General features: G+C 33.1%; 1 long non-coding RNA gene across 1 annotated transcript in view; it reads right to left on the bottom strand.

The window, feature by feature from the left end:
* The window catches only part of LOC130681385 (uncharacterized), a 158,846-nt gene that overhangs the window by 111,050 nt on the left and 31,451 nt on the right, over positions 1-16,345 (bottom strand). The window lies entirely within an intron of this gene.

Here is a 16,345-nt window from a genome sequence, read left to right as displayed (position 1 = left end):
TAAAAAATATAGAATAAGAATATTAATGAAATTAATATCTGACCTAATCTAATCTAAATTCTTTATCATGCTTGAAAGTTATACAGAATGCATTTTCTTCCTGAACACATTATTCTCCTAATCTATAGCCTCTGGATTTCATTCTGATTTGTTCCTTTGCTTTCCAGGCCTGGTACTGAGCTTTCGGATTTCATTTCTTGACCTCCTGGATTTGGTGATCTATTTTCTGGAAGCTAGAATTTCTGCTACTCTAATCTTTAAAGCAAATCCTGGAGGTTTAAGGAGCTCTCCAAAAGGAATCAGAAGATACTACTCAGGCAAATCTCTGTGAATCTAAAAATAGATATTTATGCCATTCTCATATTTCATTGATATTCTGGTAGAAATATTTGAGTTAATGAAAACATAGAGCCCCTCAAGTTAATTTTTTAAATGTATAACACATCAGCTTGAAAGGGCACCTAGAATGTCAAATAGAATATATAAGAAGAAAATGTGAACAGAGACAGTGGTATAGTAAATTTTTAAAGTACCAAGAGATAGTGCCGAAGATTTCTAGAAATGAAAATCAATTTATTAAAAATTAAGAATTGGCTTTAAGAGAAACACTGTATACATGAAATCAATGCATTAATGCTTGCCATGTTTTGAAGATAAAGCATTTATTACTTTTTATCTGAAGTAGTCACAATAAAAAGGACAAACACTGGGACACAGATACCTCATATTCTTAAACAATGAAAATCACTCAGACGTTATATTACATACTTAGATAAAATGAAACAGCAAGTCACAAAGAGACAGATTAAAAATATCTTATTTCTGAAAACGGTAATAAATACCCCACCAGCAAATGTAAAGAAAAACTTAGAAGAGAATATGATTACTTAGAACTGAATTACTATAACAGAATATGTAGGAAGCAGCTAAAGGGAAAATTTAAACATGGAAGACATTTGTCAGAAATAAATTCTGAAAACTATGATCTCAGTCTTTAACTCCAAAAGGATTTATTTCATAATACTAATAGACTACAGCCCTCAAAATAAGAAATAACAAGGAAAAAGACATGAATCAATAAAAGAAATAACAAATAGTTGGGAGTAAATCACAGTATCATAAATGGTTCATCAAAAATATATTACTTCCCAAATAGGTTTTCACTTTTAATAAAAATCATCATAATGCTTCATCATGAAATTTCTCTTGGAAAACTTTCTAAACAAAAATAAAATTTATAATATACCATGACTGAACACACTGTAACTTCTACTCAACTGCAAACTATTTTGGAATTTGCTTAACGAAGTTAATAGTGATTTACTACTAGATAATCACAGACCCTTTTCTCCTCAATGGTTTAGCTATTACAATTAAAAAATTTGTATCTATCTATTGATCTTTCCATCATCTGTCTATTTTTTCTTGCCAAGAAAACTCAGTTAAATCATTAAAATGCAAACATAAAGGAAAAAACAGACAAATGAGATTTGGTAAGCACTTTACTTGAAAATGGATTCCCCACTGGGTTCAAATCTAAATAATGATTTTCCATAGGCTATCAGCAGATTTTTCATCAGAAACTTTATAGGCCAGAAGGGTGTGGCATGAAATATTCGAAGTGATGAAAGGGAAAATATACAACCAAGAATACTCAACTCACTAAGCTGTCATACACAATTGAAGAAGAGATAAAAAGATTTCCAGATAAACCAATTTTAAAATAATTCATCACCACTAAACCAGGCATACAAGATGTGTTAAAGACACTCCTTTAAATAGAAATGTTTTAAAAGTTAAATGATTTTCATTACTGAACACAAACTTACAGTAAAGGTAGGAGACCACTTACCTACAAAGTTAATATGAAGTTGAAAGGACAAAAGTAGTAAAATGAACTATATATAAAAAGTAGTCAAAGGATAAATAAAACAAAAAGATGTAAGTTATGACATCATACACATAAAATCTGGAGGGGGAATGGTAATAAAATAAAATAGTGTTTTTGACTAGGAAAAAGATGGCAACGTGAGAAGTGAGGCCAGAAATCTCCTCCCAAAACCACATAAAACATGAAAATACAGCAAATACAACTAATCCAGAAAATGCAACCTGAAGATTGCAAAACAGACTGCTTACATCTGGGGAAAAGAGAAGAACTCACAGAAAAGGGTAAAGTAGCAAAGTTGTGATCCAGTGGGACCCAACCCTCCCCCTACACCAGACTATAGGTGGGAGGAAGAGAAACAAAGTGGGGAGGGACTAGAAGCACAGGACTGCTGAACACCCAGCTCTGAGATCTGCTACAGGAGCATGAACCCACATTACATGGTGTTATGGACATTAGTGGAGTTGGAAAGCAAAGATGGGAGGAATACTGGAAAAGACAGATTCCAGATGCTTGTGGAGAACAGGTATGTACAACCGGCAACCCTGGGACAAAAAAAAAAAGGAGGGCACTTTGAAAGACTTCCCAGCAGGGTGAAGGGTGCTAAAAGGGAAAGGATTACAAAGAGCTTGCTGCTCAGGAGAAAGGGCAGGTGGATGAAATCTTCACAGCACAGCCCAGCAGGTTGGGAACTCTCAGGAGCTTTAGATGCTCCATCCCCCTGGCTGGCAATGCAGCTCCAAGGCCCCCCACTGCGTTATGCATCCTGCCACTACTTCCTCCCAGCAGGCACCAGTCCTGCACAATTGCTAGCTCCCACCATTGGTGCAACACAAGCACAGAGGGTGTCCCCATCTATGGCAATGAAAGGAAAATTGCACAGAGGCTCTTCCCTCCCTGTTTGGCCCACTGGACCTCTCAGTGGAGCATGGTGCTACACCGAGGAAGGCAGGAAATAACTCTTTCCTCCCAACAGCCACCAGTTCCACTTGGCTGCAGTGTGTACCATTCCTACAGGTGCTCAGTAGCTCCAAAGAGTAAAGCATCTTGGCAACAGAGGGCACCACCTACACAAAGTTTTATTCCATAGGAATTACTAAAAAAATGAAACAGCAAAAGAATTTTATCAAAACAAAACTGTAGGTAAAAACACCAGTAAGAGGGCTCAGTGAAATTGAAATCACAAAACTTCTTGATAAAGATTTCAAAGTAAAAATCATAAACATGCTCATGGAGATACATAAAAATATTCAACATCTTGGGACTTCAAGAAAGAGGTAGAAACTTTGAAAAATACAATATCTGAAATGAAGATTGGAGGGATTTCATAGTAGATCAGATAAGGTAGAGGAGATGGTAAATGAAACAAAAATAAAAGAACAGGAAAACATAGAAACTGAGGCACAGAGAGATAAAAGGATCTCCAGGAATGAAAGAATGATAAGAGAACTGTTCAACCAACCAAAATGGAACAACTTTTGCAATATAGGGGTACCAGAAAAAGAAGAAGAGAGAAAAAGGGATAGAAAGTCTCTTTGAGGAAATAATTGCTGAAAACTTCCCCAATATGGAGAAAGAAATAGTCTCTCAGGTCATGGAAGTGCACAGATCTCCCAAAACAGGAACCCTAGAAAAAGAACATCAAGATATATAATAATTAAAATGGAAAAGATCAAGGACAAGGAAAGAGTATTAAAAGCAGCCAGAGAGAGAAAAAAAGATCACTTATTAAAGAAAGCCCACCAGGCAATCAGCAGATTTCTCAGCAGAAACATCAATGCCAGAAGGGAAAGGCATGATGTATTAAATGCAATTAAACAGAAGGGCCTCCAACCAAAAATACTCTACCCAGCAATACTGTCATTTAAATTTGAAGCAGGTATTAAACGATTTCTAGATAAGCAAAAGCTGAGAGAATTTACCTCCCACAAACCACCTTTACAGTGTATTTTGGAGGGACTGCTATAGATAGAAGGGCTTCTGAGGCTTAATAGCTGTGGCCAGAGAAAATAAAAACACAGTAAAGGATGCAGACCAATTAATTACTAAGCAAATAAAAAATTATTTAACCACGCACAGTTAGTCAAGGGATACACAAAGACTACAGAATATAATACAAAATACCTAAAGAATGGAGGAGGGAGAAGGGGGAAAAAAAGAGCCTTTAGAGTGTGTATGACAAAGCATAATAAGCAAGTTAATTCAGACTGTTAGATAGCAAGGAAGCTGCCCTAGAAACTTTGGTAACCATGAATGAACTAAAACCTACAAAGGCAATAAGTACACATCCATCAATAATCACCCTAAATGTAAATGGACTAAATGCACAAATCAAAAGATACAGAGTTACAGAATGGAAAAAAGAAACCCATATATATGCTGCTTACAAGAGTCTCATTTCAAACCCAAAGATATACACAGACTAAAAGTGAAGGGATGGAAAAGATATTTCATGCAATAGAGAGAAAAATGCAGAATTTGCAGCACTTGTATGAGACAAAATCAGCTTCAAAACAAAGAAAGAAACAAGAGACAAAGAAGGACATTACATAATGATAAAGGGGTCAGTCCAGTAAGAGGATATAACCATTATAACTATCTATGCACCAACATAGGAACACCTAAATATGTGAAACAAATACTAATAGAATTAAAAGGGGAAATAACATGCAGTGCATTCATTTAGGAGACTTCAACACACCACTCACACCAAAACGCAAATCAACCAGACAGAAAATACATAAGGAGACAGAGGTACTAAACAATGCATTAGAACAGATGGACTTAACAGACATCTACAGAACAGTCCACACAAAAGCAGCAGGATACACATTTTTCTCAAGTGTACATGGAACATTTTCCATAATAGATTATGTACAAGGCCACAAAAAGAGCTTCAGTAAATTCAAAAAAACTGAAATTGTGCCAACCAGCTTCTCAGACCACAAAAGTAGGAAACTAGAAATACATTAAAAGAGAAAACAAAAAAGCTCACAAACATATTGAGGTTTAACAAAATGCTCTTAAATAATCAATGGATCAATGACCAAATTAAAACAGATCAAGCAATATATGGAGACAAATGAAACCAACAACTCAAAAACTGTGGAATATGGAGAAGGCAGTTCTAAGAGTGAATTATACAGCAAATAGGCTTACCTCAAGAAAGAAGAACAATCCCAAATAAACAGTCTAAACTTACAATTACAGTTAATGAAAAAACTAGAAAAAGAACAAATTAGTCCCAAAGTGAATAGAAGAAGGGATATGATAACTATCAGAACAGAAATAAATAAAATTGAGAAGAACAAAATAATATAAAAAAATCAATGAAACCACAGTAAATATAATGTTCTTCATGTAATTGTAGATTAATGATAACAACAACAACAAAAATTCAATGAAACCAGTAGATGGTTCTTTTAGATATAAATAAAATAGAAAAACACCTACACAGACTTATCAAGAAAAAATAGAGTGTACACACGTAAACAGAATCAGAAATGAGAAAGGACAAATCACTTCAGACACCATGGAAATAAAAAGAATTATTAAATAATACCATGAAAAATAATATGCTAAAAAATTGGATAACCTAGACAAAATGGACAACTTTCTAGAAAATTAAATCATTCCAAAGCTGACCCAGGAAGAAACAGAAAATCTGAACAGCAATTACCAGCAACGAAATTGAATTGGTAATCACAAAACTACCTAAGAATGGAACACCTGGACTATATTTCTTCACTGCCGAAGTTTACCAAACATTTAAAGAAGACCTAATACCCATCCTCCTTAAAGTTTTCAAAAAGTAGAAAAGGGATATTTCCAAACCCATTCTATGAGGAGCATGACTCTAATACCAACTCCAGGCAGAGACACCACAAAAAAGAAAATTACAAATAACACTGATGAATATAGATGCAAAAATGCTCAACAAAACATTAGCAAACCAAATCCAAAAATACATCAAAAAGATCATCCATTATGACCAAAAGGGATTTATTTGAGGGATACAAGGATGGTAAAATATTTGAAAATCCAACAGTATTATACACCACATCAACAAAAGGAAGGACAAAAATCACAGTATTATCTCAATAGATGCTGAAAAAGCATTTGACAAAATTCAACATCCATTCATGATAAAAACTCTCAACAAAATGGGTATAGAGGGCAAGTACCTCAACATAAAAAAGGCCGTAGACAACAAACCCACAGCCAACATCATGTATAAGAGCATAAAGCTGAAAGGTTTTCCTCTAAGATCAGGAAGAAGGAGGCCCACTCTCCCCACTTGTATTCAACACATTTCTGGAAGTCCTAGCCACAGCAAACAAACAACACAAAGAAATAAAAGGAATCCAGGTTGGTTAGGTAGAAGTTGAACTGTCACTGTTTGCAAATGACATAAAAACCTTAAGAGAATCCACCAAAAAATTACTAGAATAAATGAACTCAGCAAATTTGCAGGGTACAAAATTAATACACAGAAAGTTGTTGCATTCCTATATACTAACAATAAACTAACAGAAAGAGAAATCAGAAAAACAACTCCATTTATTATTGCATCAAAAAGAAAAAGATACATAGGAATAAACCTAACCAAGGAGGTGAAAGACTTTTACTCTGAAAACTACAAGATACTCATGAGAAAAATTAAAGAAGAAACAATAAATGGAAATACATCCCTTGGTCATGGATAGGAAAAATTAATAATGCCAAAATGGCCAACCTGACTAATGCAATCTATAGATTCAATGCAATCCCTATCAAAATACCAACAGCACTCTTCAATGAACTGGAACAAATAGTTCTAAAATTCAGATGGAACTATAAAAGACTCCGAATATCCAAAGCAATCCTGAGAAGGAAGAACAAAGCTGAGGGGATTATGCTCCCCAACTTCAAACTCTACTACAAAGCTACAGAAATTAAAACAATCTCATACTGTCACAAGAACAGACCCATAGATCAATGGAACACAATAGAGAGTTCAGATATAAACCCACACATTTATTGTCAATTAATACACAAGAAAGGAGCCACAGATATACAATGGGGAAATGACAGCCTCTTCAAACAAATAGTGTAGGCAAAACTGGGCAGCTAAATGTAAGAGAATGAAACTGGATTATTGTCTAACTCCATAATCAAAAGCAAACTTAAAATGGATCAAAGACCTGAATGTAAGTCATGAAACTATAAAACTCACAGAAGAAATCACAGGCAAATATCTCTTGAATATAAACATGAGCAAAATTTTCCTGAACACATCTCCTCAGGCAAGGGAAATAAAAGCAAAAATGAAAAAATGGGACTACATCAAAGTGAAAACTTCTGTACAGCTAAGGATACCATCAGCAGAATAAAAAGGCATCCTACAGTATGGAAGAATATATTTGTAAATGACATATCCAACAAGGGGTTAAGATCCAAAATAAATAAAGAACTCACATCCCTCAACACCCAAAAAGGAAATAACCTGATGAAAAAAATGGGCAGAGGATATGAACAGACACTTCTCCAAAGAAGAAATTTAGATGGCCAACAGGCACATGAAAAGATGCTCCACATCGCTAATCATTAGGGAAATGCAAATTAAAATCACAGTGAGATATCACCTCACATCAGTTAGGATGGCCAGCATCCAAAAGACAAGCAACAAATGCTGGCGAGGATGTGTAGAAAGGGGAACCTTCCCACACTGTGCATGGGAATATAAATTAGTTCAACTATTGTGGAAAGCAATATGGAGATCCCTCAAAAACTAAAAATAAAAATACCTATTTACCCAGTGATTCCACTCCTAGGAACTTGCCCAAAGAAAACAAGATCATAGATTCTATAAGACATATGCATGCTTATGTTCATGGCAGCACTATTTACAATAACCAAGATATGGAAACAACCTAAGTGTCCATCAGTAGATGAATGGATAAAGAAGAGGTGGTACATATACACAATGGAATATTATTCAGCCATAAGAAGAAAACAAATCCCACCATTTGCAACAACATGGATGGAGCTAGAGGGTATTATGCTCAGTGACATAAGCCAGGTGGAGAAAGACAAATACCAAATGATTTCACTCATTTGTGGAGTATAACAACAAAGCAAAACAGCAGCAGACTCACAGACTCCAAGAAGGGGCTAGCAGTTACCAAAGTGAAGGGTTTAAGAAGGATGGGTTGGGAGGGAAGGAGAAGCGTTCTAAGGGGCTCTATAATTAGCAATCACAATATAGGCAGGTCACTTGGAAGGCAGTACAGCATGGAGAAGATAAGTAATGACTCCATAATATCTTACTACACTTATATACAGTGACTGCAATGGGGTGTGTATTGGGGGGACTTGATAATATGGGTGAATGTTGAAATCACAATATTGTTCACACAAACCCTTCATAAGATTGTATATCAATGATACCTTAAGAAAAAATAGAGCTTTTAGAATATAGTCCAATTAAGTGACCATCAACCTAACAGAGACTTTAAACATGCTATATATAAACCTTATGGTAACCACAAACTAAAAGTCTATTATAGACTCACACAAGAATAAACAGAATGGAATCCAAGTATAACACTAAAGGAAATCATCAAATCACATGAGAAGAGAAAAAGAAAAGAACAGAGAATAACTACAAAAACAACCAGAAAACAATCAATAAAATGTCAGTAAGTATGTACTTACTCATAATTTAAAGTAAATGAGCTGAATACTCCTATATAAAAACATAGTGTTGATGAATGGATAAGGAAACAAGACCACTCTATATTCTGCCTACAAGAGACTTTCTTCAGACCAAAAGACACATAGACTGAAAGTGAAGGGAAAGAAAGTTATTCCATGAAAATATAAGTGAGAAAAAGGCAGGAGTTGCAATACTTATATCAGAGAAAATAGACTTCAAAACAAAGAACAAGAGACAAAGAAGGGCATACGATAAAGGGATCAGCCCAACAATATGAAATAATTGTAAATATCTCTGCATCCAAAATAGGAGTACCTAAATATATAAACAAATATTAACAAATATAAAATGATAGACAGTAACATAATAGTGAAGCAATTTAACACTCTACTTACATCAGTGATGTTATCAGACAAAAAAAATTCAATAAGGAAACAATGACACCAAATGACACATTATACAAGATGGACTTAACTGGTGATATACATACAGAGCAAACCACCTAAAATCAGGAGAAAACACATTCATCTCAACTGCATGTGGATCATTATCCAATAGATCACATTTTAGGTAACAAAACAAGCCTCAATAAATTTAAGAAGACTGATATCATGTTAAGTATCTTTAATGACCTAAATGGTATGAAACTAGAAGTCAATTACAAGAAAAAAAAACTGGAAAAAAAATTTGGCAGCTAAGTAACATATCACTAAGTAATCAATGGATCAATGAAAAAAAACAAAGGATATGTTAAACAACACAGGGGAACAAATGAAAACAAAAACAAAATGGATCAAAATCAGTGGTATGCAGCACAAGCGGTTTTAAGAGGGAAGTTCATAGTAATACAGGCCTACCTCAAGAAACAAGAACAATCTCAAATAAACAATCTAACCTCAAAACTAAAGAAACTAGAAAAAGAACGAAGTCCAAAGTTATAGAAGGAAGGACAAAATTAAGATCACAGCAGAAATAAATGAAATAGAGACTAAGAAAATAGCAAAAATAATCAATAAAACAGTGCTGGTTCTTGAAAAAGAAAGAGAATTGACAAGCCTTTAGCCAGACTTATCAGAAAAAAAGAGAGAGGACACAAATAAACAAAATCAAAACTAAAAGAGGAAAAGCTACAACTGACACCATAGAAATTCAAATGATTGTAAGAGAATTCTATGAAAAATTATATGTCAAAAAAATTGGACAACCTTAAAGAACTGGCCAAATTCCTAGAAACACAATCTTCCAAGACTGACCCAGGAAGAAACAGAAAATCTAAACAGGCTGATCACTAGTAATGAAATTGCATTGGTCATTAAAAAAAGAAAAACTTCCAAAAAATAAAAGTCTAGAACAAGATGGGTTCCTAGATGAACTGTACAAACATTTAAAGAAGAGTTGATACCTATCTTTCTTAAAGTATTCCAAAAACAAAAGAAGCAATACTTGCAAACTCATCCTATGAGGCAGACAGAGACACTCCAGAAACAACATTACAGACCAATATCCCTCATGAATATAGATTCAAAATCCTTAACAAAATGTTAGCAAACCAAATTTAAAAATACATTCAATGTATCATTTATCACAAACAAGCAGGATTTAGTCAGGGGATGCAAGGATGGTTCAATATTCACAAATCAGTGTGATGGAGCCCATTAACAAAAGGAAGGATAAAAAGCATACAGTCATCTCAATAGACACTTAAAAACCATTTGACAAAATACAACACCCCCTTATTATAAAAACTCTCAACAAAGTGGGTATAGGGGAACATATGTCAACAAAATAAAGGCCATATATGAAAAACCCACAGCCAACATTCTCAGTGGTGAAAAGCTGAAAGCTATTCCTTTAAGATCAAGAAAACATGGATGCCCACTCTCACCATTTTAATTTAACATAGTACTGGAAGTCCCAGCCACAGCAATCAGACAAGAAAAAGAAATAGAAATCATCCAAACTGTTAAGGAAGAAGAAAACTGTTACTATTTGCAGATCACATCATACTATATATAGAAAACCCTAGAGACTCCATCAAAAAGAGCTTTTAAAACAAATGCATTGAGTAAAGTTGTAGGATACAAAATCAATACACAGAAACCTGTTGCATTTCTATATACTAATACAAAACTAGTAGAAAGAGAAATCAGGAAAACAATCCCATTTACAAATGCATCAAAAAAAAATAAAATATCTAGGAATAAATCTAACCAAGGAGGTGAAATAACTTCACTCTAAAAACTAAAGACATTGGTGAAAGAAACTGATGAAGACATAAATAAATGGAAAGCTATTCCATGACATGTATAGGAAGAATTAGTATTGTCAAAATGGCCATACTACCCAAAGCTAACTACAAATTCAATGCAATCTCTATCAAATTACCAATGACATTTGTCACTGAAGAGCAAATAATCCTAAAATGTGTATGGAACAAAAAGGACCCCAAAGGGCCAAAGCAATCTTGAGAAAGAAAAACAAAGCTGGTGGTATCATGGTCCCAGATTTCAAACCATACTAGAAAGCTACAGTCATTAAAACAGCATGGTGCTGATACAAGAATAGATACATGGAAGAAGGGAACAAGGTACAGAGTCCAGAAATAAACCCTTGCTTATATGGTCAGTTAATGTATGACTACAAGAGTCAAGAATACTCAATAACAAAAAGATAACCTCTTCAATAAATGGTGTTGGGAAAACTGGACAGCTATATGAAAGAGAAAGAAATTGGATCACTGTTGACCCCATACACAAAAATAAACTCAAACCAGCATAAAGAGCTAAATGTAATACCTGAAACCATAAAATTTCTAGAAGAAAACACAGGCAGTAAACTCTTGAATATCAGCATTAGTATTATTTTTTTCTGTATATGTCTCCCAAGCAAGGGAAACAAAAACAAAAGTAAGTGGTACTTCATTAAATGAAAAAACTTCTGCACAGCAAAGGAAACCATCAATAAAATGAAAAGGCAACCTACAGTCTGGAAGAACATATTTGTAAATGATACAGCTGATAATGGCTTAATATCCAAAATATATAAAAAGCCCATATAACTCAACACCAAAATAAATAAAGTAATAAATAAACAAACAAATAACCCAATTTAAAAATTAGCAGAAGACCTAAAGAGACATTTTACCAAAGAAGACATACAGGTGGCCAATAGGTACATGAAAAGATGCTCCATCACTAATCATAAAGAAATGCAAATCAAAATCACACTAAATTACCTCACATCAATAAGAATGAATGGCTACTATTCAAAAGACAAAATATAACAGTACTGGCAAGGATGTGGAGAAGGGGAATCCTCATATACTGTTGGTAGAAAGGTAAATGGTAACTTAGTCCAGCCACCATTGAAAGCAGTATGGAGGCTTCTCAAAAAACTAAAAATAGAAATACTGTATGACCCATTAATTCCACTTCTGGGAATTTACCTGAAGAAAACAGTATCACTGATTCAAAAGGCATATGCACTCCTATGTTTATTGCCACATTATTTACAATAGCTAAGATAGGGAAGCAACCTAAGTGTCCATCAACAGAAGAATGCATAAATAAGATGTGGTATATATGTACAATTGAGTATTACTCAGCCATAAAGAAGAATTAAATTTGCAACAACATGGATGAACTTAAAAGGCGTTATGCTAAGTGACTAAGCCAGGCAGAGAAAGACAAACACCATATGATTTCACTTACACATGGAATCTAAAAAAAAATCAAATGAACAAAACAGTAATAGACTCTTAGGGAAGAGACTGGTGGTTCCCATGAGTGAGGTGGAATTGGGAGCAGAAATAGGTAAAAGAGATAAGAGGCATAAAAATCTAATTATAATATGAAGTCAGAGGAATGAAAGTACAGCTTAGGGAATTTAGTCAATAGTATTGTAATATCTTTGTGTATAGACAGATGGTAATTGCATTTATTGTGGTGAGCATTTGATAATGTAAATAACTGTTGAATCACTATGTTGTAGACTTGAAACTAATATGATATTATATACCAAATATACTTCAGAAAATTCAGAATATATTATGAGAAATGCATTTGTTACATTGTTTTATGAGCATATTTAGACATTTTAATCATTAATTTTCATATTTGACAGCAAGATTTCTGGGAACTACATATATATGAGTATATATTATATGTATTGACTAGATAAATATGTATTTATAAATATTTGTTCAAACACATATATATCATATATGATACATATAAATATAAGGATAATGATTCCAGGGTGAATCCAATGAAACTAATATATGGACTAGTGGAATTGTATTAGTATTTGTTATTCCTGAATCAGTAGCCCTTCATCATTTAGTGCAAACTCTGAATTCACAAGTCATTCTTATTTGGCAGTCAATAATCTACATCAGAAATAATGTATTAGCCATAGCAACCACAATTCTACCAACTTTAAGATACACAATTTTTTCCAACACAGTCACATAAAGCCTTTGAATTTCATCCCATAATGAGAATCATGTTTTTGATATTTAAGAATGACTTCCTCTTAGTTTAGTTTAACCAGTGCTTTTTCAAATTGTCATCCTGCTCATGGTTTTGAAATTCCTTCTTTGCTTTAACTTAGCATCAAGCCCCATTATTCAGATGCCATGAACTTCAGTATTACAGCTCAGATGGGATCACATGATTCATATTGGGGTAGTGTCTGCCGGGCACTCAGTTTTTGATAGACTAGAACCAATTCTGTTTACCTAAAAAAAACATTTCTATTGTTTACTTCCTTATGGCCTTCATCTTACCTACAGCTTCTACTTGGCTTAGGAAACTCTATTATCTTTTCTTCTAATAAACTTACTATTTTCAAGTCTTCTTTCAAGAAACACTTTGCACTTAACATCTTCTACACTTCAATTTACTAAGCACTATTGCTTCCCTTCCTTCACCAGAGTAATGTTAACTCCAAGAAAGAAGGCTTTAGGATGCCATACTTTTTTCTTCCCATCTATAATCTAAAATGGATACTGACAGTTATTTGTCATCAGTTACCATGTACTGCCATAAGTGACTACAGTCTGGGATCAGTATAGAATTCAGAGAAACCTGCATCTTAACAAGGTAGGCAAGTTGCGTAATATATGTCTCATTTAATCCATTCTTAAAAAAAATCATTAAATAACAAAATCCAATCAGATATTGTTTTGAGCATTACATAGTATCTAGATATAAAATGACATTAAGTTATTAAATATAAGTTCACTCATTCATAACAGTATTTATAAAGGTCTACTCTACAAAAGTTTAATATTGGTTTGCATTTATGTGTCTTCACAGAGTTCTGCTGCATTTATGACTTTGATATGTAGCATTCAATAAATGTTGAGCAGTGATTAACATAATGGTTAAGCTGGAAATATGTGTTGCTTTTTACTTAATCTATGACATCATGTCTTATGGTGTATTTTGACTCTAAAGTGTGCATAATTTGGCCAATAAAATACAATTTTTATATACATATTAAAATATTGAGTTCAAAAGCCATGAGGGAATATTCTGTTAGAAAAAGATCAATTTAATTATAAACAAATATAAAAATATCTGATATGTTTTAGACAATAAATTAAAAATCACTAATTTTTAAAAAACTAATAAAGCTATTTTTAAATGGCATACTGTTATTGATGCTATTTGGTATTATAGTGAGAAAATATACTCCCCAAATCACCAAGTTCTAAAGAATGAATTAAAATGTATTTTCTCATTCTCAACACATCTATGATATTAAATTTTCAAAGTTTTAGAAATGAGTCACTTTCTAACATTCGTCTGGAATTCTTTTATAGATTTTATTTTGCTATGGCATGATGTCCTGTGTCTGCTGGTGCTAATATTTATCTATGATCAGCATTTTTTCTGCTGGTTTTGTTGTGTTTTGTTTCTTACTGCCGTAACACAATGTCTATAATTTAATTTATTCATATTACTTTTTTTAACTTACTATAATTTTCCATTGTGCTAATAATATCACAGGATTCTGTTGAATGATTTTAAGTTTTATTATTTACTTTTAACACATAATCATGCATGTTATCAACTTATTTGAAGACATACAAAATTGAAGAATCCTGGATCTTGCTTTTCTACAGTTTACTTTTCGCTGGATTTTTATGATGCACTTCCATATGTATCTATAACAATACACTATATAGTCCAATAAAAATTACAAATATGTAATACTATAAGAGAAATTATGGATAGTAACTAACTCTTCTGGTATATTTAGTAAAATATTTTCTTGCAGCATACCAACGTTAGATATATTTAAATGTTAATATTTAAGAAAACCAATAGTATGCCTGTAAATGCTAAAAAAACAGTTGTCTACTTCTCTTTCTGCTCTTTCCCACCTCCAAAGTTCATATATGAATATTTTTAGAATACGGCAAGAGGTCCAATAAAGGCTCCAGGAAAATTATTGCAAGTCTAAGGTTAATGATTAGGGATACCTATGACAAATATGGTAGAAGTATATGCTCACACACAATTTTTGAAAATTACAAGGTCTCTTTCAGTTCTTATTCTGTGTCTCCCCATGCACAGCCCTCAACAGAAATGTAAAAGCAGGAGGCAAGGGGATGAGGAAAGGGGCATTCTACACTACAAAAGGAAACAGATAATAAAATTTTATTAAATCAGTACATGCATTTTATAAGTACTGTAATTCTAAGTCAATTTTACATTAGTTTGCAGCACATCTTTCATCTAGATTAAATAATATAGATATGCAAGCTATTCTTCCTAGGCTACTGTGCCAAAACTGACAAAAACTTGGCAAGTGGATTAGCTTATTGCCTATTTACTATTTTACAATTTTTATTGAATATTGTAATAAATAGTTTAAAAACTACTTTTAAGTATGTGTATTGATGAAATTTAATTTACGCTGATTAGTGACAAAATATAATGTTAACAAACTCATTTCATTTTGTATTCATCATCCATTTACCCAGCAGATATTTATCATATGCATTTAAGTGTACAATGATACTATAGGAACTGTGCAATATTTGCTTTTATGCAACTATTTTAAGAATAAAATCTTGATTATACATATTGTTTAAAGTTGCATCCAGGTGTTCAATATTTTGAAAGAAAAATGATCAGTTTAATTTCAAGTATTTTCACCTTACAGCCCTACCAACAAACCAGGCCTCAACTGCTAAGATTTATTATCATTGTAAAAAGACATAGCCTTACAAATTTTTGTAAAAATATACAAATTTAAATTCATAAATATAAATTTGAATAAATATCTCTACTGTAAGTAAAGCCATGTTAGAAGAAATAATACAACTTCATATGTCCACACACAAATTTAATAATATAAAAGATGATACTCTATTCTGGTCCTCTCAGCAAAAAATTTCAAATTCATTTCAGCTAAACCCCAAAGCTGCCATCAAGAATGAGTACAGATATCCCATCTTACTTCTTCTTTCCAGTATGATGATTCTTAAATGTGTACCTTAATGTATTTCCAGCAATTAAAAACGTGTAATTCAACCTTCTCTGATCTTGGCTTTCCAGGAATTTCCCAATAATTCAATTCTACACTTGTTCCGTAAGATAAATGTCATCTATTGCTACATGAACCTTTTAGCAGCATTAGACAGGAGAAGGCAAAAAACTTCACTTTTATCATGAGATTCCTGTTTTCATAAAATAGCATACTGTTAGATTTGAAAGTATAATTCAATGGTTAAAGCTGCCATAATT

This window comes from Manis pentadactyla, chromosome 17, assembly GCF_030020395.1.
Source record: "Manis pentadactyla isolate mManPen7 chromosome 17, mManPen7.hap1, whole genome shotgun sequence".
Taxonomy (NCBI): Eukaryota; Metazoa; Chordata; class Mammalia; order Pholidota; family Manidae; genus Manis; species Manis pentadactyla.
This window is presented reverse-complemented; position numbering and strand designations above follow the sequence as displayed.